Source organism: Eubalaena glacialis, chromosome 3, assembly GCF_028564815.1.
Source record: "Eubalaena glacialis isolate mEubGla1 chromosome 3, mEubGla1.1.hap2.+ XY, whole genome shotgun sequence".
In the NCBI taxonomy this organism is placed as follows: domain Eukaryota; kingdom Metazoa; phylum Chordata; class Mammalia; order Artiodactyla; family Balaenidae; genus Eubalaena; species Eubalaena glacialis.
In genome coordinates, this window is record NC_083718.1 from 111,012,227 (window position 1) to 111,038,867 (window position 26,641).

A 26,641-nucleotide genomic window follows, 5' to 3' on the forward strand; every position below is an offset into this window, starting at 1 on the left:
GAAATTTAATTAGCCCATCCTGATTCACAGGAATTATGGACACCAAAGAAACTCTTCCAGAGGCTTCCTGAATACAAAGGATGTTTGTACTTTTCCCCACAAGATGGTTTCCATAAATTTTAATTCAAGTTGGTTTCTTGGTAGCGAAAACCATGAAAAGGTTTGAAGGATGCCTCTCAACCACCAGCTTGTGAGGGCCCTTCTCCAGGAGGACTCCCAGAAGCAGGACCACTGGAAACAGCCCAGCCAGGCTGATTCAGTCTTTACTTCAGCCAACAGTTCACCCAATACCTGTCATGAGTCCGCCACATATCAGGCACCGTGCTGGGACTCAGAATACAAAATGGGAGACATGCTCATGGGCCAGTAGGGAAGCAAGAAACTGATCACCCCCCACATAAAGTGGTAAACTCATGGTGCTAAGGGGGGCACTCCCTGCTTTCCTGGGAATAAATACCCAGCAGAGAAGACATATAAACAGTGAGGAGATATCCGAAGGTACGCAAGCTAAACCAAGAGAACATCTTCTCATCTATTAAAATCCCAACAAGATGCTTTAAGGCTGAAACCCCTAAAGATTCAGTTCCACCAGGTGACTCTAGAACTACCGACCTGGGAATACAACCTTTACTCTCATTTCCCCATGTTCATTATCTCCTTGTAGCACAAGGGATTCCTTAGGGAGTGTGTTGGAACCAATGTCACCTCCAATCATCAATACACATACACAACCTTCACGTTCTGACACAACTTCCAGGGAAGAACCACTGCTGTACTGATTAGCAGTAAAAATCCTTAAATACAGGGGGAAAAGGTCTTATGTGGCTGTCTTTAAGGGCAGCAAGGAAGGGGGAGCTAGGAAGAATGCCCTACACATGCTTAGCAGTCCTTTTCCCATCCCTTTCCTTTTTCCCACATTGACTCCAAATATTCATTGCTCTCAAATCTCCAGTTCTCCCTGTCTTACAATAGATGAGGTTTCTTCCCATTTCACCAAAAAATGGAGGCCATCGAGCATAAACTCCTGATGATGGCAATGTTTACTAGCTCCCCTCGCCCCAATCCAGAATTTTTCTCTGCACATTGTAGGCTCTGCTGGGGTGTATGCTCCACACATTCAACATGGTTTACATTGTGTGCAACCAAACCCCACCATCTCCCAATGTACCAGTCCTGGACGGTCAGCTACCCTCTGGATGGCTCCATAAGGGCATCCTGGAGGCCCACACGCTCTACATGACCCAAGCTGAACTTAACCCCAAACCAGTCCTCCCCCCAGGGTTCCATATCTCAGAGGCTGACACTAGCACCCGCAAACACCTCTTCACCTTTAATCTAGCACAGCTCAGTCATCCTGGTCTCCTTCCTATTTCCTACTCACATAATTAACTGACTGCCAAATCCTTGTAGATTGAAGAATACCAAATGAAGAACAACGATTCCAGGAAAGTTCTGAAAGTTTCTCATGAGATCCTTATTAATAACACAAAGAAATGTGGCTGGATAACAAAATTAGGTAAATCTAGAGTTAGCTGAAAAACTAGAACCAGCATTTAGATCAATGATCTGAAAGAGACTTGAGAAATATATCCTGCGATATCCCATAAGGTTCTCTCTTTTTGGTCTCTTTCAGTAATATTTTTACAAATATTTATATGTTTACTCAATCTGCATATAACACAGAGCTGGGAAAGATAGCTAATATAATCAGTTAACAGAGTCAGGTTTCAAAATGATCTTCAGAAGCTGAAATAATGAATCCCAATCAGAAAGTTAAAAACCTGAATAAATTTTTAAAAGGCAATACCCAAGTATAGGACTTAGCATAATAGCTATATAACACACACGTGCGCACACACACACACACACGTAATATCAGCATGTTAATTTATACAAACCAACAAGAAATAATAATGTAATGAAGATACTAATAACAAAAAACAAACCTCAGAACCACTTACAATCAGAGAGTATAGATCAAGACACGTATCAGTCCCATTTTACTCTGAATTAATCACATGTCAAAGTACCTTTAGAGCAGTGTAACTAAGATGGTGATTTTTAGAAACCATATCATATCATGAAGAGTTGAAGGGCTGAGTAATGTCAGCTTGGGAACAAGATTACTTAGAGAGGACTGAAGGGCATTCTTCGGACATCTGAAGAACTGTCATGTGGAAAAGTGAAAGAGGGAACTTACTCTGCACCACTCTAAATGGCCCAAATGGGCAAAAATTACAGAAAGGGAAGAGCTCAGCTTAATTTAAGGAAGACTCTTCTAACAATTTAGAAGTGTCCAAGCATCTGTCATGGAAGTGGTAAAATGACCACAAGGAGGGTTGGTCTGCAAAGGGGTTGGGCGCTAGTCTAACCTTTAGAGCACTTGCAAAGTAAGATTCTGGGATTCTAGGACTGAACTTAATTGTGGCATCTAAAAAGATAATTTTGTATTAAATACTACATTAGCTTTTCAACAGTCTATCACTTATGTTTTACAAAATCAAAGTTACGCGTGTAAGAAAATATTAAGTACTAAGTACGTATGACATGTTGGGAAGTACACAGGCTCTGTTACAGTCTTGAGTATGAACCTCAGTTCCACCACTTGTTCGCTGTGTGACCTGGGGCAAGTAACTTGCCTTGCCTTACCTGCACCTTGGTTTCTTCATCTGGAGAATGGAGATAACGACAGTACTAATCTGACATGGGGACTAAACCACAGAACGCTGGGCGCTTAGAACAGTACTTGGCGTGTGGTGCACACTCAGGAGTAGTTTCTGCTTCCACCGTCGACCACCTCCAGCAGCATGCAAGACATGCAATTTCTGGGCCTGTCATCACTCCAGCCCAGGGAAACAAGACCATTCTCTGGCCACTAGGCCCTATGCCTCTAACTCATACCCTTTACATTAGTCAACACTCAAAATGTAGGCAGCCCCACCGCAGAGATCTAGCCTCCATCATTGGACTATCCCTGTCATGCTCCAACATTCCTTCCCAGCCACCTGACCCGGCCCATCACCCCCTCTACCTCCCAAATGCTTCCACTGGTCCCCTGGGACTGGGCTCCACACCCAGAAAACAGTGCTCTATGCTTGGCCTCTCCTCGGCCTGCTCTGAAGACACCCCTCTTCTTCTGCAACCTCTCAGCTAGTGGCTGCCTAGGCCCTCATCCTTCAGTGTCAGGAGCGGCCCTATAGCCTCTTTGCTCCTCATGGTTCCCTTCAGGGCTTACTCTCCCTTCCCTCACCTCCTATAAACACTCAGGGTGTTTTGGTCCTGCTATTCAGTTATACCACCTTCTCCCTCTTCTCACTGATATCATATTCCAAACTCCTGAACATTTCCTCCCATTCAAAGACTTTGGTCCTGGTTCACTTACGGTCCTCAAGCCCTGCCATCATCCTGAATGACTTCCTATATATGTAGAAGGCCCAGGTTTCCTTAACAACTCAGTCCCTTAATCTTCATCTGGAATGGTACCCCTTCCATGCCACCTCAACCATTCATGGACCTTTACTGTCCCTTACCCATCATTTTTCTGCCTCCAAAATAACATTTCTAGAATTCTCCTTGTTGACCTTTCTTTCAAGTGTGCTCAGTATTACAACATTCTCAAGTTACATTGGCCTCTCAGCTTTTCCTCAATTCAGTAGCCCTTTTCTCTATTTACTTCCCTCTTTAATCAGCTTAGATCCTAGAGCACATCATTTCAATAACAGTCTTTCTAACACCCCACATCCCCATTCCACTGCCAAGAGCCGGTGAAACTCCAACCGAGGATATGCCCAACAATTTACTCAGTGACAAGGCAAGCACAGTCGGAGCACTGTTGGAAAAAGTCATATACCAAAGTTTATACCAGTCATATACTGGTGAGTGTGAAATTACAGAGGGATCAAACAGCTCTCAACTCTGCCCTGCAATCCTAACACACTGCCCTCGCCAACCAATCCTTTCACGTTCCACAATTAAATTTCCAAGTTGCCCCTACTCTTTTCAAACCTCCAACCATCCACCCCCACTCTCAACAGATAACCCCCATCCTACTTCACAAAAAATAGAAGCCAACATATGAAAAGTCTCAATATCATACTATCAACCATTTAAACTACCCACCTGTCCTCCCATCTCAAGACAACCTAACCTGTGCACTTTGGAGCCATCCTCTCTGGCCTTCTTGGGAAACTTTTCTTCCCCATTATCCTTTATTCTCTCCTCAACTAGACCTTTCTATTGGCTTTTAAACAGGCTCAAGTTCCCAGTAAAAACAAGAATCAACAGACCCACCACCTTTTCTTCAATTTTATATCTCTTTTCCAGTATAGCCTCTTGCCCTCTCTCCCTCCCCCCGCCTTTAAGGACAAAGTTCTAGAACGGTTTTTCCATATTGTCATTATTTCTCAGGTCTCTCACTCTTCAGCCCACTCCATTCCTGTCCCCACCCTCGTCGCTCCCCTGAAATAGCTATTGCTAAGGTCAGCAATGACTTCTATGTGTGGCCTTCGTGTCACCTGACATCTCAGCCACATTAGACGCCACTGACCACTTTCTCCTTGAAACACTTTCTTCCCTGTGTTTCCATGACACCACACTTCTTCTTCTGCCCAGACACTGAGTAACAGAATTCCCTAAGCCTCAGTCCCAGCTGTCAGCACCACACAGCGTTTCAAACGCATTTCAAACCAAGCTCATGGCCTAATCTCTAAACTTGGTCCTCTTGTAGGTTCTTCATTTCTGTGAATGGTACCACTGTATATCCCCCAATTGACAGTCAGAAACCTAGGAGCCATCCCTGATAACTTGCTTTCTGCACCCTCCTACTAAGCCACCATATCCTTCCCCTTCTTAAATAGCTTTCAAAAACATCCATCTTTCTCAAGCTGCTACCACCACTTTTCTGAATTGTCTCCAAACTGGTCTCCTTAGTATGGACAACAGACTGGAGGACTCCAAGGGAATCAGCTCTAAAAGCTGTCTCTGGCCATGTCACCTCCTCACCTACCCCCAACTTAAACCTTCACTGGTTGCCTAGTCCTCTGATGAGGGCCCTGCTCTCCCCAGCCTCAAGTGGCACTTGCCCTCGCTTGCTGCACGCCAGCTAATGTGGCCTTCTTTCTGTCCCTTAAAGATGCCATGTTGCCTCCCTCTACAAGGCCTCTGCATAAGCTATCCCCCGACTCCCACCCCACCCCTCCATCCCCCACTGTAACACTCATGCCCCCTCAGCTCTCAGGTCAATCATCACTTCCTCAGGGAAGCCTTCTGGGAGCAATCCCCCCCTGGTCTGCTCACATGGCATCATGTCCCTCTCCTTTACAGCTGCAATTTAAATGAACATCTCCTTCCCCCAGTGGAATGTGAGCCCCATGAGGGTGGGAAACACAAACATTTCCCCCCTACCATGGTGTCCCCATACCTAACACAGTGCCTGCCACACAGCATGTGCTCAATAAATGTCTAGGAAATATAATAATGAGAACAACAGACATTCGTATTCTTACATGTGCTTTCCATTCTGCTAGTACCTGATCAGTCACAGGTCCCTCATTTTACCAGTATAATCAGAACACTGGAAAGAAAAATTTTCTAAATTGACAACCCTAGTAGTATAGTATGAACACATATTCACTGCAAAAGGATTCTCACCTCCAAATATCCAAAAGCTAAGAGTACCAATGTTATAAATGAAATAATACTGAGTGTGTGCCTTAGTCCGTTTGTGCTGCTGTAACACAATACCACAGACTGAGTGGCTTATAAACATCATAAATTTATTGCCCACCGTTCTGGAGGCTGGAAGTTCGAGATCAGGGTACCAGCATGGTTGGGTGAGGGCCCTTTTCCAGGTCACAGACTTCACATGGCCAAAAGGGCAAGGAAGCTCTGTGGCATCTCTTTTACAAGAGCACTAATCCCATTCATGGGGACTCCACCCTCATGATCTAATCACCCACAAAGGCCCCACCTACCAGTACCACCACTTCGAGGGTTAGGATTTCAACACATGAATTTTGGTGGGGGGGTCACAAACATTCAGACCACAGCAGTATGATATTTGGTTTGTCTATGCCAAACTCCTTACAACGTGTGATATATGTTCAAAGGCTTCATGTGTATATTTAACTGTAATTTGCACTGTATTTTCATACTCTTATCAATTACAGAAGTACTTATTTATTGAACTTATCTACCATGTCAGTAGCCCTAACACGTAAAAGTTTTTAAAAAGTCTCTATTAGCAAACTGTAAATCATTTGTAAATGAACACATGACTACAGAAAATGAGATATTTACCAGACCAAACAAACAAAAACCCTACCAGAAAAATACCTGCTCCCCACCCATTCTGGTTTTATTTGCATTTTCATACAGGTGGTACATTGCAATCATCTTTCTCAATGCTCACGAAATGTCAATAATTAACCAGAGACGTTAAAACCCCTTAGTAAAGAATAACTCATCATACTACCCACTTTTGACTTTTCATTCATGTAAAAATTTAAGCGTCTAATCAAATGTGTACAAAGTTTTCAGCTAACTGCAGTCACCGTTTTTATTTTTCATTGCTGTTGTTAATTCTGCGTTGAGAGCTATATGAAAAAAAGCTAGGAGAATTCCACTTCTTTTTCTTTTCTGAGCATCAAGTTCAAGAACCATTAGCATTAGAGTGGAAGTCTAAAGGAAGCCAGCCACATAAATGTCAACCTAACTTCTATAAATCCTCCAATATTCATGGTGCTGCTTTTTAAACTGAAGCGAATGGAAAGAAATGAAGTCTAAACCAGGAAAGGCTAAGGAACCCTACATCAATATGATTAAGTTACACTCCCTCTCTCGGTGGTATGATGTTACTTAAGATTCAACAAGGAATTGCTCATTACTACAGAAAAGATTTCCCCATGGTTCTTCCCTGTCAGTTAAGATCCTAAACTCTGAGTAAGGGTGTCCTTTATATTTTTCCCATACTTTCAACCCTTTCTCTTCCAAGAGCATATAACAGAATTCAAGTTAAACTGTTTGATTCCGCCTGTTACAGACCTTGGCGATGGATACTCCCCTGAAACAATTTTTTTGGATTATCGATTGTTTGATGAAAACAAAGAATGAAACATTTAAGGTTAAATAGTCATTTCTAACTGGCCTTTATTTTCCCCACAATTCTACGTAGTAATTACAATCACAGTGTGTTAGGACAGGAAGGTGCGAACTCTGTTCCCCAAACGGGCTGTAAGAGTCATCCACCCCCAGCAAGAAACACCCTCACTCAGGGGCTCTGGGGTGGCCCCATCTTGTACCACAACTCAGAGAAGTGTTTTGACAGTTAGTTCATATTGCTACCTATCTCCTTATACAAGATTTCCCTTTTATCTCTCATAATCCTGTCCCTCTACATCCTATGCTAAATGCCTTCTAGGAATCTCTGATCTCTCTAATTCAGTGGTTTTAAAATGTTCATATCCCAAAGCTTCCCCCAACCCCTCCCGCATCACACAATATTTTCTCAGTATATGTTCTGCTTATTCCTACCAGTCAAGAAGATTCTGTAGTCTCCTTTCTATAGTTTGTTTTCTGGGCAGGGGGTGGGGGGATAAGATTCCTTGACATATATTTTTCACATAGCCCAGAGTCCCCACCAAGAGGTTCTGACAAAACAAGGGTGAGGGGTTATCCCATCTCCTTAAACCCTCCCTGAGAATTCCTGCTCTTTCAAGAAATAATGTTTCGCCTTAATTGCCTACCCACTTGATCAATTCTCCCTCCTATTATAGGTATTTTTAATTAGAATCTTAATAAAACTTTTATTCTTATTCTCCTAGCTTACATTTACTGATACTTTTTACATGTTCTAGCTATTAACCTAAAAATAAATCATATGAAATCTAATATAGTTAATCTGTCATGGCAACTTTTTTGTTGATCTTATTTAAAATTTTTTATTTCATTTTACAATGACTCCTGGCTTGGAATTTGTTTTTATAATGCCTAACAAGAAGTGTGGCTGTAATGAAAAAAGCCCTTCTTTCCCAGCTCCCAACCCGCTGAAGAATTCCTCCCTTGGGAAATTCGAGAGTTCATTTTCGGACTTCCCTGATGGCGCAGTGGTTAAGAATCCGCCTGCCGATGCAGGGGACACGGGTTCGATCCCTGGTCCGGAAAGGTCCCACATGCCACGGAGCAACTAAGCCCGTGCGCCACAACTACTGAGCCTGCGCTCTAGAGCCTGCGTGCCACAACTACTGAAGCCCGTGCGCCACAACTACTGAGCCCTGGAGCCCGTGCTCCGCAACAAGAGAAGCCACCGCAATGAGAAGCCCATGCACCACAACGAACAGTAGCCCCCGCTCTCCGCAACTAGAGAAAGCCCGCACGCAGCAACGAAGACCCAAGGCAGGCAAAAAAAAAAGAAAAAAAAAGTTCATTTTCTAGGGTCTTAAGGCTCAAAGCACAGACGGCACATTTTATTTACTTGGTAAATGTTGCTTCTTAGCATCTTACTCCACTCAAAACTTTCATAAAGAAGTCTTTGTTTTTTAAACCTATGAGCTCCAACCACAGCCACTGGATTTGGGATAAACCAGAATGCCTTAAGCCAGAAGACAATGGCAATTAGAAGGTCACACTAATACAGTATCTGACACAAATAAAAAGTAAGGTGCTGGAAGTTTATATAATTTGAGAGCCCATCTTTAAGGAACTCGACATTTCAAATACAACACACTCCCTGAGCCTCAGACGGGGTCCGTGTGAGTGAGGGGCTCTGAAGCTGAAGTAGGGACCGGGCGACCCCACATCACCTGGGGGACTCCGGAAGAGGCAAGAGGTTCTGCATTCACCCTCTACCAGCTTCTGATGTACTTATTTCCACATTTCTGCTCTTCCTTTCCTGGAGGGATCACAGAAGGAGCCTCTCGGCTGGGGACATCTCTTGGCTTTCCGCCAACACTATGAAATCAAGGAAAAGCTGGACAGAGCAAGATTTTTGCAACTATGTTTTTTTTTTAATTATAAAATTAATACAACACAATTTATAATAGTGCAACTGTGTTTTGTTCTTTTTTTTTTTTTTTTTAAAGGAATCACTGGAACACCTGCCAAGCAACCTAGGAAGTCAGAACCTAAGGAGACAGGGAGGTCTTCTCACCTCCAAATTGTCGATCTGATCACCCCTGAGAAAGTCCTCAGGATGCAAGGAAGTGACTGAGGCAGGGCTCTGCCTGCCTGCCCCCTATTTCTCTCTTTTGCTTGCTCCCCACAGGAAACAGGAGACTGTATTAAATGGGTTAGAGGGGCTGAAGAACAATTGAGCAAATTTCTCCCACCTGTTGAGTTCTTAAGCCAAATTCCATTTGGCCAGAGAGAGCAAGTTAGAATCCAGTCCTAGTCCCAGTATTCATCGAGTGGTCTTGGGCAAGAAGAATATGACCTCGTGACCTGCAAGTTCTACAAAATGGAGATAAGAACGCCAATGGTGCAAGACGGTTATGTGGCTTAAATGAGACAAGTTAAATACACCTAGCACAGTGCCTGGCACATCCAGCCACTTGTGGGAGATCATTTAATGACCATGTATTCCTTTGCAATGTGACACTGCCATCCTACCATCCATAGCAAAAGACCTTGCAGCATCTGCCTTTCATCCTCTAGGAGCATTGCCCTGAAACTGCCGTGTAAGGAAACCTGTCTAGCCTACTGTAGGATGAGAGGCCACATGGAGAACTGAGGCTGCCCAGCTGAGAGGCAACACTCAATACCAACTGCCAGCCATGGTGGCAAGCCATCCTGGACCTTCCAGCCCCGCTGACCCTCCAGCTGAATGCAGACACATGAGCGAGTGAGCCTATAACCAGCAGAGTAACTGCCCAGCCACCCACAGAATCATGAGAAATTGTTTTAAGCCACTAGGTGTTGGGGTGGTTTGTCGTTCAGCAATAGATCCAAACACCACTCAATAAAGGATATCGTTTATTATTACCACCCTTTCCTAACACATTTCCTAACAGGGAAATGTTACACCTATCTCTCCGACGGCACCAAGTCACACAGGGATAGGGTATTCTGTATCTTAAGCAATATGATCATTTCTGCCTCCTTTTAACCTTTGGCCTAGGGGCCCTGAAGCTTGTCTACACCTATGATCCAAATGGGAAATTTGGTGGCTTAAATGAGAAGACAGCCAAGGAGTTACTAAATTCTCTAAGTGGACTTTTATCCTGTTACCTAAGAGCAACTTAAAACCCTACCCGGGGTACTTTCAGAGTGGTTTCTCTTCTGACCTCCTCCCATAAGACTGCTATACCAATAAACCAATAAACAATAACTGCTATAAAGACTGCTATACCAATAAACCAATAAACCAATAAAGTACCAATAAACGTGGTACTTATCTGACTCTGTATCTGGTTTGACACTATCAGGTAGCCAAAAAATCTAAATGCAGTGACATGTTTCTTTGAACCATTTCACAGGCCAGAGAGGTGATGATGCACAAATCTGATGTGGCTTCAGGTGACCTCAAGTTTAACATTTATTACAAACGTCATGTTTAAATACAGGGTTAAGTCCTGTCAAATACCTAAGCTTGGCCCATAGACTTGGTAATAATGAACTGCTCTGGGGCAATGTTCCTGAGGCCAGACTTAAGTGAATGGGGTTATAGAAGCTCAGATCCAGGTGGCTCAGGAAAGTTGAACTTTCCCCAGCTTTACAAAACAGGGTCAAGCTGCCCCAGCCTGTAGACCCCCTAATCCCAGAAATACTCATTCTATAACCTATTAACAATTTTAAGCCTGGTGATGCTCTCAAGGCTTCTTGGAATGATGGCTCTGACCTTTCTAACTTGTGGAGCTGATCAATGTGAAGATTACCATCCTTCCTACATGGATCAAGTGCAGAGTTTTGCTCTTTTTTATTTTAAAGGAAAACCTTTTGTTCCATCTTTGTTATGGTTCAAATACATTAATGCCATCAAAAAACATCTTCACTTCTTGCTTTTTAAGTTGCAAGCCTAGTATTCTTGGGCAAATGGGTTCTACTCACAGAAATTCCACTAAAATTATATATTCTCTACTACCTTGTAGAATAAAATTATCCAGGAACAATATCACATTGCTGTTTTCATTGGTCATGCATCCTCTTAAAGCTATTTCTGGATTAAACTCATGAATTTACACCTCATCCTAATGACCCTTCACTGCTCCGTGCCAAGGCATGACACCTCTAGCCAGAACGGAGGAACATGATATGAAATGTATCATAAAGCAAGGTCACTAGGTTTTACTGTACTACAATACCAGGAATGTGGTTGAGAAGGCTGACCACTGCAAATGCAGCATTTTCTTGATGCAAATCCAAAGGAGAAATTTGTTTCACCTCCTAGAATCAGGACTAGATGGGCTTCTCCAATTTGGTTTCTCTTCTGGACACCTTGAAGCTTGTTCTGGATTGTTTGCCTCTTTTCTTTGGCTGCTGGAAAGCTGACAGCCATAACTTCCAGGAAGAAGAGAACAGTACTTCAAAGTACACTCGTCCTCATACCTCCATCTTATTTTCCTTTGACTTATTTTTCTTTTTTATCCTAAGTTTACTTTACCTTGTCATACTGTATGCATCTTTGCAAGCCTTCCCTAATCTTTTTTGGAACAAGGTGGGGTATAAATAAAAGTAAAGATATTATAGTCAGTGTGTATGCCTAATCCCCCTACTCTAGAGAGAGAGCTCTTGTAAGCAAGGGCTGTGCATTGCCCCACTTTAAAACCCCTATAGTGTCTAGTGCTGTGCTTTTACTGCTAAAAAAATATTTGGGGGAATTAAATGGCAGAATATGTACATTTTGATAGCACTATGTTACCTGAACTATGAAATACACAGTATACTAATGATTTTATCTTTTATCCTCAAAACAAGTTCACATTGAGTGTGAAAGGATGCACGTACAGGAGTGTTTACTATAGCATTAGTTATCAGAAGCAACCTTAAGGTGCAGTGCTAGGGAAATGTTTAAATATATTGGTACAGACACACTATCCCAAGTTACACAGACATCGAAATGAACAAGAGGATACAGAAGAAATGTCCATCACATACTACCAAGTAGGAAAAAAAGTAGGCTGCGAAACGATAAATTTGTCATAAATACATAGCTTGGCACGTTCTGGCATTTGTACAGAAAGAAGGTCTGAAGAGCTATACCCCCCAAACTGGTTGAGGTTGGGGGTGAAGCCAGGGGAGGTGGGAGCTGGGGGAAGGGGAAGAAGTGAACCTTCATTCTCTTGAACACTGATTGTAATGTTTCTTATAATGCGCAAGTGTCACTTTTGTAATTTAAAAATAAAAAACACTGAAGGAAACATTTAGAGACTTGAGGCTATAATGCATTCTCAAATCCTCAAAATGCCTAATGTCTTAAGGGTTTGTTCCGAGAGACTCAACTGGGATACTCCAAACATGCTGCCTTTGCTCCAAGCAGCCAGGCCTCCCCTTCCCGCAACTTGGCCTTCCTCCCTATAGACTTTATCTTGCCCTGGATTTCTGCACAAAGCATGTAAGAAATTGATGTGTTCAGTAACACTCATACAGGTTGTTAAAATATGAAAAGGCAAAGAAATCTTTCTCCATCGGAACACAGCTATAGAATTTATAAGTCCTTTAAACAGCATATAACAAATGATAAAGCATTTAAATTCATAATTGGCTCAATATTTTTACATGTATTAGAGCAAAACATGTTAATTGAGAAAGACTAGTTTGGGGAATTATGTCCCTAAAATGAAACACTTTGTAAAGGGGGGTTTTTCATTTGTTCTAAATTTTTTATCAAATGAAAATTCCTCTTTCCTCCTCTTCCACTAAATAAATATGTGCCAAACAAAGGGAAGTTTTCTGTGCCTTCAAAATGTACTTTTTAAAGGTTTTTTTTAAGCCTATTTGAAGAAAACTAATTAAATTAACTTGACCAAGATAGTTTCTCCATGTCCCCAAAATTTTAAAGTTAAATCAAAACCGACGTATAAATCTACCAATGTACCAGTTATTTCTAAGGCGGCCATGGCACAGTGGACACCAACACAGCCCAGGCCGGGATCCAACGTGGGCTCCAAGCGTGGGCTCCATGGGAACAGTCAGGTGGAGACTATACGTCTGGAGCTCAGAGATGATGTCAGAGAAACCAGGATTGAAAGCATCAGATAGATAGCAGACAGCGGAGAAGTCAGACACTGAAAATATATCACCTAAGAAAATCAGACAAGGCAGGGATGGGTCAAAGGAAGGATCCAACTAGGTCAGAATGTGGGTGATAAAAGCAAGCAGTAACCAAGCAACCCGGGTGACCTCTGATACCTGTGTACGTTTTCCTCCCGGCTTTGTTGTATTTGTCCACTGGTGAGGGTGTTAGGTATTGGAGTCAGAGGTTAATTATTGTAAAAAGGAAATCAAAGGCCTGCAGATAGACTCTGCCCTTGATTAACATCCAGGGCACAGCTAGTGGAATTAGCTCAAGGATGCTGGATGCTGTCTCACCTATTTCTCCAAGAAGCTTTTTTGGCAATCCCAAAGACTATGAATGCTGACTCCAGTTTGACTGTAGATCTTGAAATAGATGTCTAAGGAAGTCTTGATAAACCCTTTTACAAAACGTAATGAGAATACTTTTCCAATTCACTGTGAGGCAAGCAGCCAACTTCCTAAGGAGTTTGATCAGCAAACGGGGTTTTGAAACAACACATCCATCCGCTTCTTCTGCAAGAACTTCTCAAAGCTGGCAGGGGAGACGTGTGCTGCCTACCCAGCCACTCTGCACTGTGACGCCCTTTGCTCCCTACCCAGCTGATCCAAGTGGCCTAAATCCATCAGCCAATTTGTTCTGGATCCATTTGTCTTCTTATTTAACCTACAGAGAAAAATCTACTGCTCTAAAGATACTACTTTCAAATTCAAGTTTACTCCTTCCACGCCTCCTTTTCCCTCAAAACCAACTGTTTTGCTTTGAAGTGGACAGAACTGGTAGGAAGTTCTATTTTTGCACCTGCCCATCCAGCTGCCTTTCACTAACGTGCGTCCTTCACCCTCCAGACACCAGATGAGCTCCCACACTCCCCCCTGTCCCCACCGACAGGGGTCCAGAGATCTCCCAACCACTCTAAGCGCCCCCCACTTCCTCCAGCGTCTCCAACCCCAAGACCCAGCCTGCTCCACTGCAACCTGTTTTTCCATCCATCAGACAAATGGTTTCCAAATAGTGGACTGTGACCCATGAATAGTTGATGAGTTTTTCAGAACACAGAAGAGAAACAGAAATAGAGTAGAAATAGAAATGAAAGTAGAAACAGTACACAGTAAGGGTACATATTGTTTCATGAAACCTGTTTCAGATACACATATACTTACTTGTGCCCTGAGTCAATGTGAAAATTGTACTGTGTTGTAATCCAGAAATGCCTGAAACAAGTCTGTGTCCATCTAGTCAGACTTCCCCCTCGCTACTGGGCCCGCTGCGCAGCGACTCCTTTCCCCATGCCGGCTCAAGCTCTGAATAGACTGCCAGCTGTCTTCTTCATCGGCTGTTTGCACAAACCTTGGCCTTTTAGAGTGACTCACAAGCTCCTTCTCATGTAGCCACAGAACCGCCTGTGAGCAAACACACACACCCTCTTTTTTTTTTTTTCACACACACCCCTTTGCTATCCTTAGCCCTCTTTTCAGGATCTGCTCACAGCACCTCCAACTGTCTCACTATGAATAACAAACCCAGAGCAGCAGGACTGCATTTCTTTGTTACGCTACCTTTCATCTCCAAGAGAAAAAACATCACCAAAGTCACTCTTGAAATACCTTAGATTTTCTTACAAAATTAACGTCACTTTCCTGATGTAATGCGTTCCCTGATGTAATACATCCAGTGCCTGATACCAACGTCAGGTGAATGTAGCTCATCCCTAAAGTCTGTCTGCCATCCTCGAGAACAGATGGCTACTCCACCTCCATGTTGCTATCTTCTTCCTCTCACAAGGCAAATGGAAGGAGAGAAGGCACAACGAGGTGATTGTAGGAGCATGGGGGCATCCTTTCCTCTCTCAAGGACAAGGGCGAAAGCTGTCCAGCACGGCTCCACCCCCGGTCCTGCCCTCCGGTGTCCAATCGCCCACAATTCTCACCCAGACAATTCATGCATTATCTTCCTCTACAGAAAAACTCGTTTTCTGTATCTTCCTGTAGACCTTTCAGTTTACTTTTCTCAGTCAAACTGAGTATCCCACTTTTTAATCTTCCAAGAGATAACAAAGCTAGATGAGTCCTTAATCTGCAGGATGTGGGACATTAGTTCGACAAGAAGGGAGTGGGGAGACAATGAGGTCTGAAGGTCTCTTATGAAGCAAACTGCTCAGTTTCCTCTCTTACACGGAAGGCCAGCTTTGAGGGAGGAACATAAACGTGGGGCATCGGTTAGAGCACCAAGGGAGAGAGTGAACAGGTCTGAGAACTTCAGGAAAGCTGTGCTAGGCTCTGAAGGGCGAGAAACACTCTCAAAGGGAAAGGGAAAAAGGGCAAGTCACATCTAGGGCACATTCCAGAATTCTCCTCACAGCCCCACCACTCCCTCTCTGCGACCCGGCCCTTTTCCCATTTCCCAGTCAGGAATCCAGGGCTCCTTTACCACCCCTCTGGTCACCTGGTTATTGGGAGGACAGGCCCTCCAGCCCCACCCAAGTCGCCTCTTCCTCCTTCCCCACTCCTAGCTGGGAAAGGTCTTAACCAATCTAGCACTGAGTTAATTTCTGATGGCTCCCTGCTCCGGAGGCCTCTGTTTACCTTGCTAATCAAATGAATCTCTCCCGACGGAGATTTCAGAAAATGAAGGAAAAGATAGGCCAACTCTTGCATCCATACTCTAGGGTCTATGTAAAAGGCTTCCTTCTTTGGAATTTACTATAAAGTTTCAGCCCCTTGACCACTGCCATTCCTAGGCACCTCGAAGTATACAGCTTGCGTTGCAAAAAGCCATTCTTCTTTCCAACAAGGTAAAGAAGGATTAGAGTGAAAGGAACAGGAACAGAAAGCTAATAGTGTAAAAAATCATGACTGACTGAGCAGCTGGCTGTGAGGCATCCACCCTAGATAGGTAAAACTCATGCAAGGTCACACAGTAAGGATTCAAACTCTGGAGGGAGGTAATGTGACAAAAGGGAGCTGCAGGGGTAGGGAAAAAAAGGCATCCTCAAAATATATTATCCTCAGGATCACCTAATGGCACAGGAAGGAGGATGGCAAATAAACTAAAATCCATGGTTCCTCAAGCCAATCTTTCAAATTTTCTAGTGTTGCAGGAGCCCACTTTTCTAATTCAGTATCACCCATACAATTTAAGGACAAGATAAACAAGGGAAAAATTCTCTGCTTCACATATAGCACACTTAAAAGGGGACTGGCATTAATTCGACCGTATTACCTTAACTGGCTACACAAAGATGAAACTGCATTCCAAACTATACCCTGTGCTCACACAGCAGTATCTCACTTAAAATACACAATTTAAGATCCATTTTTCTCAACTCTGTTTATGAATGGGTAAAGATTTTACTAAAGTGACAGTTTTTTTCCTACTTCACACATCAACTCCTAACATCCACACAGACTCTTCCAACTTGTCCCCAAATTGGAATCAGATTCATTTAAACATTATCAAAGATCACTCTGTAAGAATAATTTTATAATTTCATATAAAAATGTGCACCACATTCACACTCAGATGTGTACAACTAAGAAAATACTGGCCAGCAACAGTGAACCTTTAATGAACTTAGACAACTCAATGCGCTTTCACGGAGGGCGATAGGAAAATGCGAGCATTACGGATCCCATTTCATGGCTGGGTAAACCGAGGTACTTAGTTCCATAAACTTGCTCGGGTATACAGTGGTAGAGATGGAAACAGAAACCAATTTCTCCCTCTGACTCTGCGCCCAGTCCCTCTCCCACTAGACTCTTCAGCACTCGGTAGCTAAAAATGGGACCCACTTGAGAACTGCAAGCGTAAATAAAAGCTTCTTGTTTTATTTAGTAGTGGGGAGGTGGGAGAGGGGGAGACTTACCCACTTGATGCACCTGATCCTGTACCGGTCTCCAACAAGAAAGCTTTTCCTGGATGCCCAAAGCACCCACCCCTTAGAGCTGAGACCCGGGAGGCACCCCCAGGCAGCCCCAGCAGCCCGAATCACACAGCCCGGGAAACGCGAGTGGAACGCTGGGCGTCCGGGCAGCGCGGGGGCCGCGGGCCTCGGGACACCATCTGCGCCCAGAGCTGCGCCGGCGCCCGCCGGGCTAGGAGGATGCTGAGCCGGCAGCACACACCTGCTGGAGCCCTCCGCGGAGCCCCGGGCCGCCTCCCGCGCCGGGGACGCCCACCCAGCCTCCGGGCGCCAGAGCCCTCGGCCGCGCTAGGCCGGGGGCGGGAAGCCGCGGCGCCCCTGCCAGCAGGCTGCACTCGGCGGCGCGGCAGAGCCACGGGGCAAAGCGAGCCCGCCCTCCTCCCGAGCCCGCCCTCCTCCCGAGCCCTCTCCAAACGGCGTCACCTGTGCCGGGTCCCGGGGCGACTCGCGCGCGGGCAGCGGTGCGCCGGGCCGGGAGAGGGCGGCGAGTGGTTACAGTCGCCTGGTCATCCGGCCCGGCCCGAGGGCTGGCGCCGGCCAGAGCCGCCCCGCGAGATGCTCTTTGGGAGCCAGGGGAGCCAGGGGAGCCGCAGGCTCCGAGCCGCAGGGAGGAACAGCCGCGGAGGCTACTGCTACCGCCGCGGCCGCCGCGCCCGCCTGGACTGCGGGCTCGGGTTACCGCAGAGCGGCTCCTTAAAGGGGCCGCGGCGCTCGGGCTCAGGCTCCCGCTCCGGCTCCAGGAGACTCCGACCCCAGGCCAAAGTGGGCGGGGCCCGGGGCCCCGAGGCCGGCAGTAGGGCAGACCTTTGGGTGCTGGAACTTGGGTCCCGGAAAGGGCTCAAAACCGGGAACACCCGAGGCGGGTTGCTGTGGGATCCTGGAAGAGCACACCTCGCCAGGGACAGAGCGTAAGGTTCCTCGGCTTTCCAAAGCAAGTAACAAAACTAGCAAGTGGGACAATGGCCTGAGTCCGCTTCCGCAGCGGTCAGTACCTGGGCTAGCCACGTAACCAAAATTCTTTTCAGATTATGAGTTTACATTTTTCCTTAGATGCCCAAATTCTGGTTAATGAAGCGCATGGTTTAATTATCAGAAAGGAGGTGAAAGGGCAATTGCTGATTTTTCCTGCCCCGTCTCTCTTAGCCAAAGTCCCTCGCAGTTTTTGGTTTGGGGCTGCAGATGCGTTCCAAACTAGGTAGGGGGCGTGTGTGGAAGAGGCAAGTTCTTTTGGAGCCGCCTCCTCCGGAATCCCTGAAAAACACCACCTACACGCGGAGCCCCTCTGCTGTCAGGGTGGGGAAGTAGGATTTGGAATTTGTTAGGTGCTGGCTGAGAATTCCAAGTTGCCCAGTGCATAAAGTTTGCCGTTAAATAGTAGCTCTAATGACCTGTTAAATACGGCCTCAAAAACTTCTAGGTCTCCTGGATCAAAAAGATAGAATTGTTTTGAATAAAACAAAATAATGAAGAAATACATTTAGGCTGTTATAATTTGCAAAAAAAAAAAAAAAAATCACAAATACTTTTTTTAGAAAGAACCTCACTGAGGTTCAATTTCCTCATCTCTATAATGGGGATAATAATTCACAGACATCTCTGAAGTGTCTTGGCAAATGGACTTCAGACTGACTGAGAAAAGACAAAACCCATTCCAAGCTACAGTGACAGAAACCTGCCCTGTAGTCAAGCAGGGAGGAAGATCTTGCAGGCCCCCAAGTGCACGTTCCCCTTTTTCTCCCCAAGACTCTCAGGACATACCAGGGTACCAATGCCCTTTGACAACAACCTGTCCCATCACAGTCGCTTCACAGTGTGCATAGTCCTTGACAACTTTGGTTTGCCCCATACCTGTCTATGCACTCACACAGGTATTTCATAACTATCCACGGACAGGATGGTTGTAGGTGCACATCAGTGGGATCAGCCCTGCAAGTACAGATTACACACATTATCTCAGGAATCTGCATCAAGACTACCTCTTCCAGGGGCTTCCCTGGTGGCGAGGTGGTTAGGAATCCACCTGCCAATGCAGGGGACACGGGTTCGATCCCTGGTCTGGGAAGGTCCCACATGCCACGGGGAGCAACTAAGCCCGTGCGCCACAACTACTGAGCCCGCGTGCTGCAACTACTGGAACCTACGTGCCTAGAACCCGAGCTCCACAACAAGAGAAGCCACCGCAATGAGAAGCCCGTGCACCACAAGGAAGAGTAGTTCCCCCTCGCCGCAACTAGAGAAAGCCTGCACGCAGCAACAAAGACCCAGTGCAGCCAAAAATAAAAAAATAATAATAATAAAATAAAATTAATAAATTTATTTTTAAAAAAAAGATTACCTCCTCCAGACTCTGTCCTGTGCTTGTCTGCAGTGGCTGATAGTTGCTCTGTTCTTTCCTGATAAACACACCACAGTTATCTTTTATATGCATATTCTCTAACACCCACAGCAGTAGCCAAGACCAAGTAAACCCACAGGAATCCAGCATACTCTTTTTTTTTTTTTTTTTTTCCCAGCATACTCTTATCCCACCATACTCCTTCATGTTAGGCCTCTACAAATGCATCCTCAAATCTGCGGGATTGTTATAGGATTATAGAGAGTGTGTAAGTGAACACATCAAGGACAAGACCTGATATATGAAAGGAATTCAGTAAATATTCGTTGAATTTTGAAGCTTTTAAACTAATTAAAACTCAATGACCTTAGGAGGTAGAAGAATACATCAACTGCACATTTTTCCTCAAATTTTTAATGCAGCTTAATTTCTTCAAAAATACCCGTTTCATTTTCACATTTACATCTTTAATTACTATTCTTAACTTTGTTTTACCAATACTGTTTTTCCAAGGACAGTTCCCACAAATTCTGTATTTACTACCTCAGTTTTTCTGCATTTTGAATATGTCTCAAAGCTGGAATGTACTTTTTATATTTTTGTTCATTGAAATAGTTCAAAGAAACAGTTCAGAGAAATGAAATTTTCCATACTTAAAAAGAGAAAAAAAATACTAAAATTCTTTTGAGGCAAATTTTCCTGATAAATGTCTGTTTCCAAAAATTCCTAAACTTCCAATTAGAGCCAATTATTTGGAAAACTGAGACCAAAAGCTGTTCCTTCCTGAAATTACAAGATAATTAAAGCAAAAGTATTTTGGGGAAACTGCCTCAGTTCTCCATTCTGCTCTGTTAGTGAAGCTATAACCAAAATGGCACCAAACATTTTGATAGAAAAGTTGATTTAGTCAGAAATGAATAGCCCCAGGCACAACTTTTCCCTTAATTGGTAGTTTTAGTGTATTAAGAATTTTTTTGGTAAGGTTTTTTAATAATTAAAAGTACTTTCATTTGTTTTTCAGAATTTTTCAAGAAGAAACTATTTCAGGATATTAAGAGTGGTTATCTCTGGGTGGGTGAGATTCTATGTCATTTGTGTTCTTTTGGTTCTCTTATTTTATGAGACTTTCTTCCCATAATATATATGTCTTACTTTTGTCTGCATTTTTATTTTTAATGAAAGTAATACAGTTAAGTGAAAATTCAAGTGGTTCTTAAAGGCTTTTAACAAAAAATACCCATGAGTCCCATCAGTCCCCTGACCAACTTCTCCCCAACCTAGCTTCACCCCAGTTCCCCACAGCCCTGCTAGGTGTTCTTCATTTCTTAAATGATAAACTTATACCAATGTTTCTTGATTTTCAGGTTTAGACATTATTTATTGACTTCTTGTCATGGTATTTGAGGATTTAGCTCTTTTATACACACTACCACCCACTTTGCCCTCACCCTTCCTTCTGACATAGCCACATCCCAACTCTCGTTCAAGTCAGCAATTAGGGTTTATATCATCTTGACAATACAAATATAGGGTGTTGCTGAACCAAGTAAGTTACCATGATAACGCTTTTCTTGAAAATCTCCTGTTCTTTCTGGAGTTAAAAATTTCTTTGTTTTTTCACTTTTAAAAAAATGTACCTAACCTGAATTTTATCCAGATGCTTCAACGTAACTATCAAATGCCCATCAATAATATCTTCTAATGCCCAAACACATGATTTTTCATTTATTCTCTTACTTTGTTAAAGCACAGACCCCAGTAGCTTACTCAGAAGGGGTGCATAGAAGATAAATTTTTAGAGGGCTTGACTGTCTGAAAATGTCTTTATTCTATTCTCATCCTTGATTGATAATTTGGATATATTGAAGATCATTTTCCCTCAGCATTTTAAAAGCATTGTTCCACTGTCTTTTACTTCCAGCGTTGCCACTGCAATGTCTAATACCTTTCTAGTTCCCATTCCTCTGTATCTGACCTATTTTTCCTTCTAGAATCTTCCCATTATCTCTAGTAGTCTAAACGTTCACAATGATGTACCTTAGAATGGTTCTTTTTTCATTGATTGTGCTGGATACTCAGGGGTTCTTTTGATCTTATCTGCAATTATTTTCTTTTATTATTTCTTTGCTAATTTCCTCCCTCCCATTTTCTCTGTTCTCTCTTTGTGAGCTCTTGTTACTAGGATGTTGGGACTTCAATATTATTCTCTAGATTTATTGTCCTTTTATCTGATTGATCATCTCTGCATCTTTCTTTTCTACTGTCTAAGACAGAGGTTCTAAATTGGGGGGAGGGAGAGTTGATTCTCCCCACCCCAGCCATTTGGCAATGTCTAGTGATATTTTTGGTGGTCACCACAGGAAAAAGGGGCATGCACTGGCATCTAGTGAGTAAAGGCCAGGGAGGCTGCTAAGCATGTTACAATGCACAGGACAGCCTCCCACGACAAAGAATTTCCAGCCCCAAATGTCAGTCATGCCAAGATTGAGAAATTCTGGACCAGGAGAATTACTTAACTTTATCTTCCAACCTTCTAAAGTTTCTATTTCAAACATATTTTTCTTTCCTATTCTCTCATTAGCTCTTTTGTTATGGGAACTCTCCATCAAAAAATAAACTCCTTTCTCCAGAAAAGAAATTTCATACTTCACAGAAAGATTGTGTTGGTAGTGGTACAGTCAGGGTGGAGTGCATGAGTGCAGGCTGGCTGTATGAGGTGGGGAAGAGAACCAGTGGTCCAAGAGCTTTGTAAACAACTTTGGTCAATCCCCCTTCTTCAGGTTTATTCCTCAACCCTGCCTTCCACCATACACTCCACCTCCAAATGCTAAGTCTCCTCCAAGCACTTAGGTTAGCCCCTCTTCCACTTTGCCAAGTCAATTACAGTCGGCCTGCCATTTCTGTGGATGTGGAACCTGGTCATAGGGAGGGCAGACTGTACTTCACCATTTTATGTAAGGAACTTGAGCATCCATGGATAGTGATATCCAAAGGAGGTCCTGGGACCAATCCTCCAAAGATACCGAGGTATGACTGCATCTCTACTCCATCCAACTTCTGGCTTCCAAAATTTACTGAGATCTCCCATCTGCTGTGTACTTTTCTCCAGTCCTCTTCTTTCTTGTGGCTTATAGCTTGTAAACCCCTTTGTACACTATCATTTTAGTGCTACTCTGCAAAGAATAAGTGATTAAAAAAAATTAAGTAACAGAAAGGGACCCAAAACAGAGGAAGGGGAAGAACATGAATCTATTTTTCTTAAATTTCTAACTTATTTTTTTAATTGTGCCAAAATATTTTCATAAATTAAAAAATTTTTTTACAAATTAAATAGTTGTTAACAATCACTAGTTTACGTATATGTTTATAACTTTTAGATCAGTTTGTTGAATATCCTTCCAGATACTTTTCCATGCATACTTGCATATATTTTAAGATTTTTTAAACAACAAAATGAATTAAAACAGTACATATTATTGTGTAATTGCTCAGACTATTCCATTCAATGGGTGCACCATAATGTATTTAACCAATCTCTTACTGTTAGACATTTATAGACCTTACTGTTGGATCAAATTTTCAGTTTTCCCGATACAGTAAAGTAGTAATGTCTGACTAGAAATTAATTCTAAGATTCAAAGCCAGTTTCAAGATTAACGGGGAAACACTGGAGGATTCCTGCTCAGATCAAGAGGAAGACAAGGGGGATGGCCACTCTCCCACTGCTAATACAGTGGTACTGGAAGTATCAGTCAAGGGTACTAGTGAAAGAGAAAAAGTAAAGACAATAACCATTGGGGAAAAAGATTATAAAGTTGTTAATATTTGTAGATTATGATTATATACTTGGAAAACCCAAGAAAATCAACTGAAAAAATATATTAAACAATAGAAAATTAAGTATGGGAGCAGGATATAAAATTAATTTGTGGAAATCTGATATATATAGATATATGTGTATACATATAACTGTGTACATGTGTGTATATATACATATATAAATACACATATATATTTGTATACACACACACACACACACACAATACCCCCTTACAAAATAAAAGGAAGAAAAGCTTCCACTTACAACTGCAGCAAAAAATATAAAGTGCCTAGGAATAAATTTAACAATATGAATAACAATATAAATATGAAAAACTTATATGAAAAAACCTATAAAACACTCCTACAGGACCCAAAGTAGACTCGAACAATGAAAAGATAGACCATGCTGTTAAATAGGAAAAGTCAATGTATATCAATTCTCCCTAAATTTTAATTTTTAAATTTATTGCAATGTCAATGAAAATACTATTTTCTGGAATAGGACAAGCTGATTCTAAAGATCATATGGAAAAATAAACAAGCAAGTATCACAGAAAAACTCTTTTGAAAAGGAAGAATAGCTTCCTATGTATTAAAAAATACTACAGAACCTCAATAATGAAATACTTTTGGATAAGCCATAGGAATAGAGAGACTAATGGAATTGAATAAAAAGTTCAGAAATAGACCCAAATTAGGAGCATCTCAAACCAATGGTATAAAACGGACTTTTTAATAAATGGATAGCATCTGGAAAAAATTAATTTAAATCTATATCTCATATTGTATACTAGGATAAATTCCAAATGGGTCAAATATTTGAATATATACTGTGAACACACACAAATGTACTCTAAGAAAATATAGGTGAATTCTCTTCTTACCTTGGAATGGGAAGGCCTTTCTAACTGTGACTCAAAATCTAGAAGCCATAAAATATTAATAAATGTAACTAATTAAAAATCAAAAACTACTACAAGGCAAAAACTAATAACAATAACATAAGCAAAGTTGAAACACAAATTACAAACTAGGGAAAAAAATATCTGGTACTCAAATCACAGAAAAAGGGCTAACCTCCTTAATGTATAAGAAGCTTCTATAAATCAAGAAGAAAAAATTCTGCCACTCAAAAAGAAAAAAGAAAGAAGACCTTAACAGACAAGTGACAGAAAAAGAAATATAAAAATGACCCTTACACATTATAAATGGCCCTCATTCATAAAGATAAGCAAATTAAAACTAACCAACCTCATCTTATACACAGATTGTTATTTTACTTTCTCACTATTCTCTGACTTTGGAGCATTCACTTCTCACTACATTCTCTTTAGATTGGATCTACCCATTATCATTTTGAGAAAAAATGGGAAATTTATGAAGCTATGTCTTTCTTTAAGTTCTACAGCACATTTTGTTAACAAGGCACATAGACCTTAACTGGATAACATTAAAGTGTTACTGTTTATCAACATAAAAAAATTCATGCTTGCTGTTTTGAAATATGAAGAACCCATATATCATTATGATAAAAATCAGAACAAGTATGTTCCCTATCTTCATCCTATGAACAAATTTAAAAAAAATAAAGTTGATAGTTAAATTATTCATAACTATAGTTAAATACAATTTTAAAATTTAGAAATATTCCTTAGTATAAACATCTCCTACACTAGCCCCATCCTCTGCCAAATATATTCAGTTCCAAAAGAATCAAATTTTTGTAGTGATATAATTCAACTACTTCAATAGTCATGTGTTCATATGCACTGGTCACATGAACTATCTTAAAAGTAACTAAAAAGAAAAAACAAGAGCAATTTCCATGACAGTATTGTCTTAATATACAAACATATTATCTCCCTTATATGTCCCAATCAAACTGATCTCCTAATGTCATCATGACTATCATTCATGTGATAGTATTACTGTAATCAACCCACGATTTAAATCCTGTTCATCACTAACTGAAGTTCCTGTTTTAGGCACTCTGTATGAGAAGTTAGAAGCATGAAGAATGAGAGTTATGGGGGATTGGTTCAAGATGGTGGAGAAGAAGTGCTCTCACTCCCTCTTGCAAGAGAACCAGAATCACAACTAACTGCTGAACAATCATCGACAGGAAGACACTGGAACTCACCAAAAAAGATATCCCACATCCAAACACAAAGGAGAAGCCACAATGAGATGGTAGGAGGGGCGCAATCACAATAAAATCAAATCCCATAACTGCTGGGTGGGTGACTCACAAATGGGAGAACACTTATACAACAGAAGTCCACCACTGGAGTGAAGGTTCTGAGCCCCACATCAGGCTTCCCAACCTGGGGGTCTGGCAATGGGAGGAGGAATTCCTAGAGAATCAGACTTTGAAAGCTAGCAGGATTTGATTGCAGGACTTCAACAGGACTGGGGGAAACAGAGACTCCACTCTTGGAGGGCATACATAAAGTGGTGTGTGCATCGGGACCCAGGGGAAGGAGCAGTGACCCCATAGGAGACTGAACCAGACCTACCTGCTAGTGTTGGAGGCTCTCCTGCAGAGGCGGGGGGTGGCTGTGTCTCACCGTGAGGACAAGGACACTGGCAACAGAAGTTCTGGGAAGTACTCCTTGGCGTGAGCCCTCCCAGAGTCCGCCATTAGCCCCACCAAAGAGCCCGGGTAGGCTCCAGTGTTGGGTCGTCTCAGGCCAAACAACGAACAGGGAGGGAACCCAGGCCCACCCATCAGCAGAAAAGTGGATTAAAGTTTTACTGAGCTCTACCCACCAGAGCAACAGCCAGCTCTACCCACCACCAGTTCCTCCCATCAGGAAATTTGCACAAACCTCTTAGATAGCTTCATCCAGCAGAGGGCAGACAGCAGAAGCAAGAAGAATTACAATCCTGCAGCCTGTGGAATAAAAACCACATTCAGAGAAAGATAGAAAAGATGAAAAGGCAGAGGGCTATGTACCAGATGAAGGAACAAGATAAAACCCCAGAAAAACAGCTAAGTGAAATGGAGATAGGCAGCATTCCAGAAAAAGAATTCAGAATAATGATAGTGAAGATGATCCAGGACCTTGGAAAAAGAATGGAGGCAAAGATCACGAAGATGCAAGAAATGTTAACAAAGACCTAGAAGAATTAAAGAACAAACAAACAGGGATGAACAAAACAATAACTGAAACGAAAACTACACAAGAAGGAATCAATAGCAGAATAACTGAGGCAGAAGAACGGATAAGTGACCTGGAAGACAGAATGGTGGAATTCACTGCTGAGGAACAGAATAAAGAAAAAAGAATGAAAAGAAATGAAGACAGCCTAAGAGACCTCTGGGACAACATTAAAC

General features: G+C 42.5%; 1 protein-coding gene across 3 annotated transcripts in view; it reads right to left on the reverse strand.

The window, feature by feature from the left end:
- The window catches only part of TLCD4 (TLC domain containing 4), a 79,158-nt gene that overhangs the window by 40,841 nt on the left and 11,676 nt on the right, over positions 1-26,641 (reverse strand). The window contains exon 2 of one of the 3 annotated variants that reach the window (XM_061186294.1): positions 26,133-26,197. The gene's annotated coding sequence lies outside the window, so the exon portion shown is untranslated. Of the gene's footprint in view, positions 1-17,090; positions 17,394-17,570; positions 17,834-26,132; positions 26,198-26,641 lie in introns of those variants that run through there. The other 2 variants (XM_061186292.1, XM_061186295.1) reach the window with 2 other exon arrangements.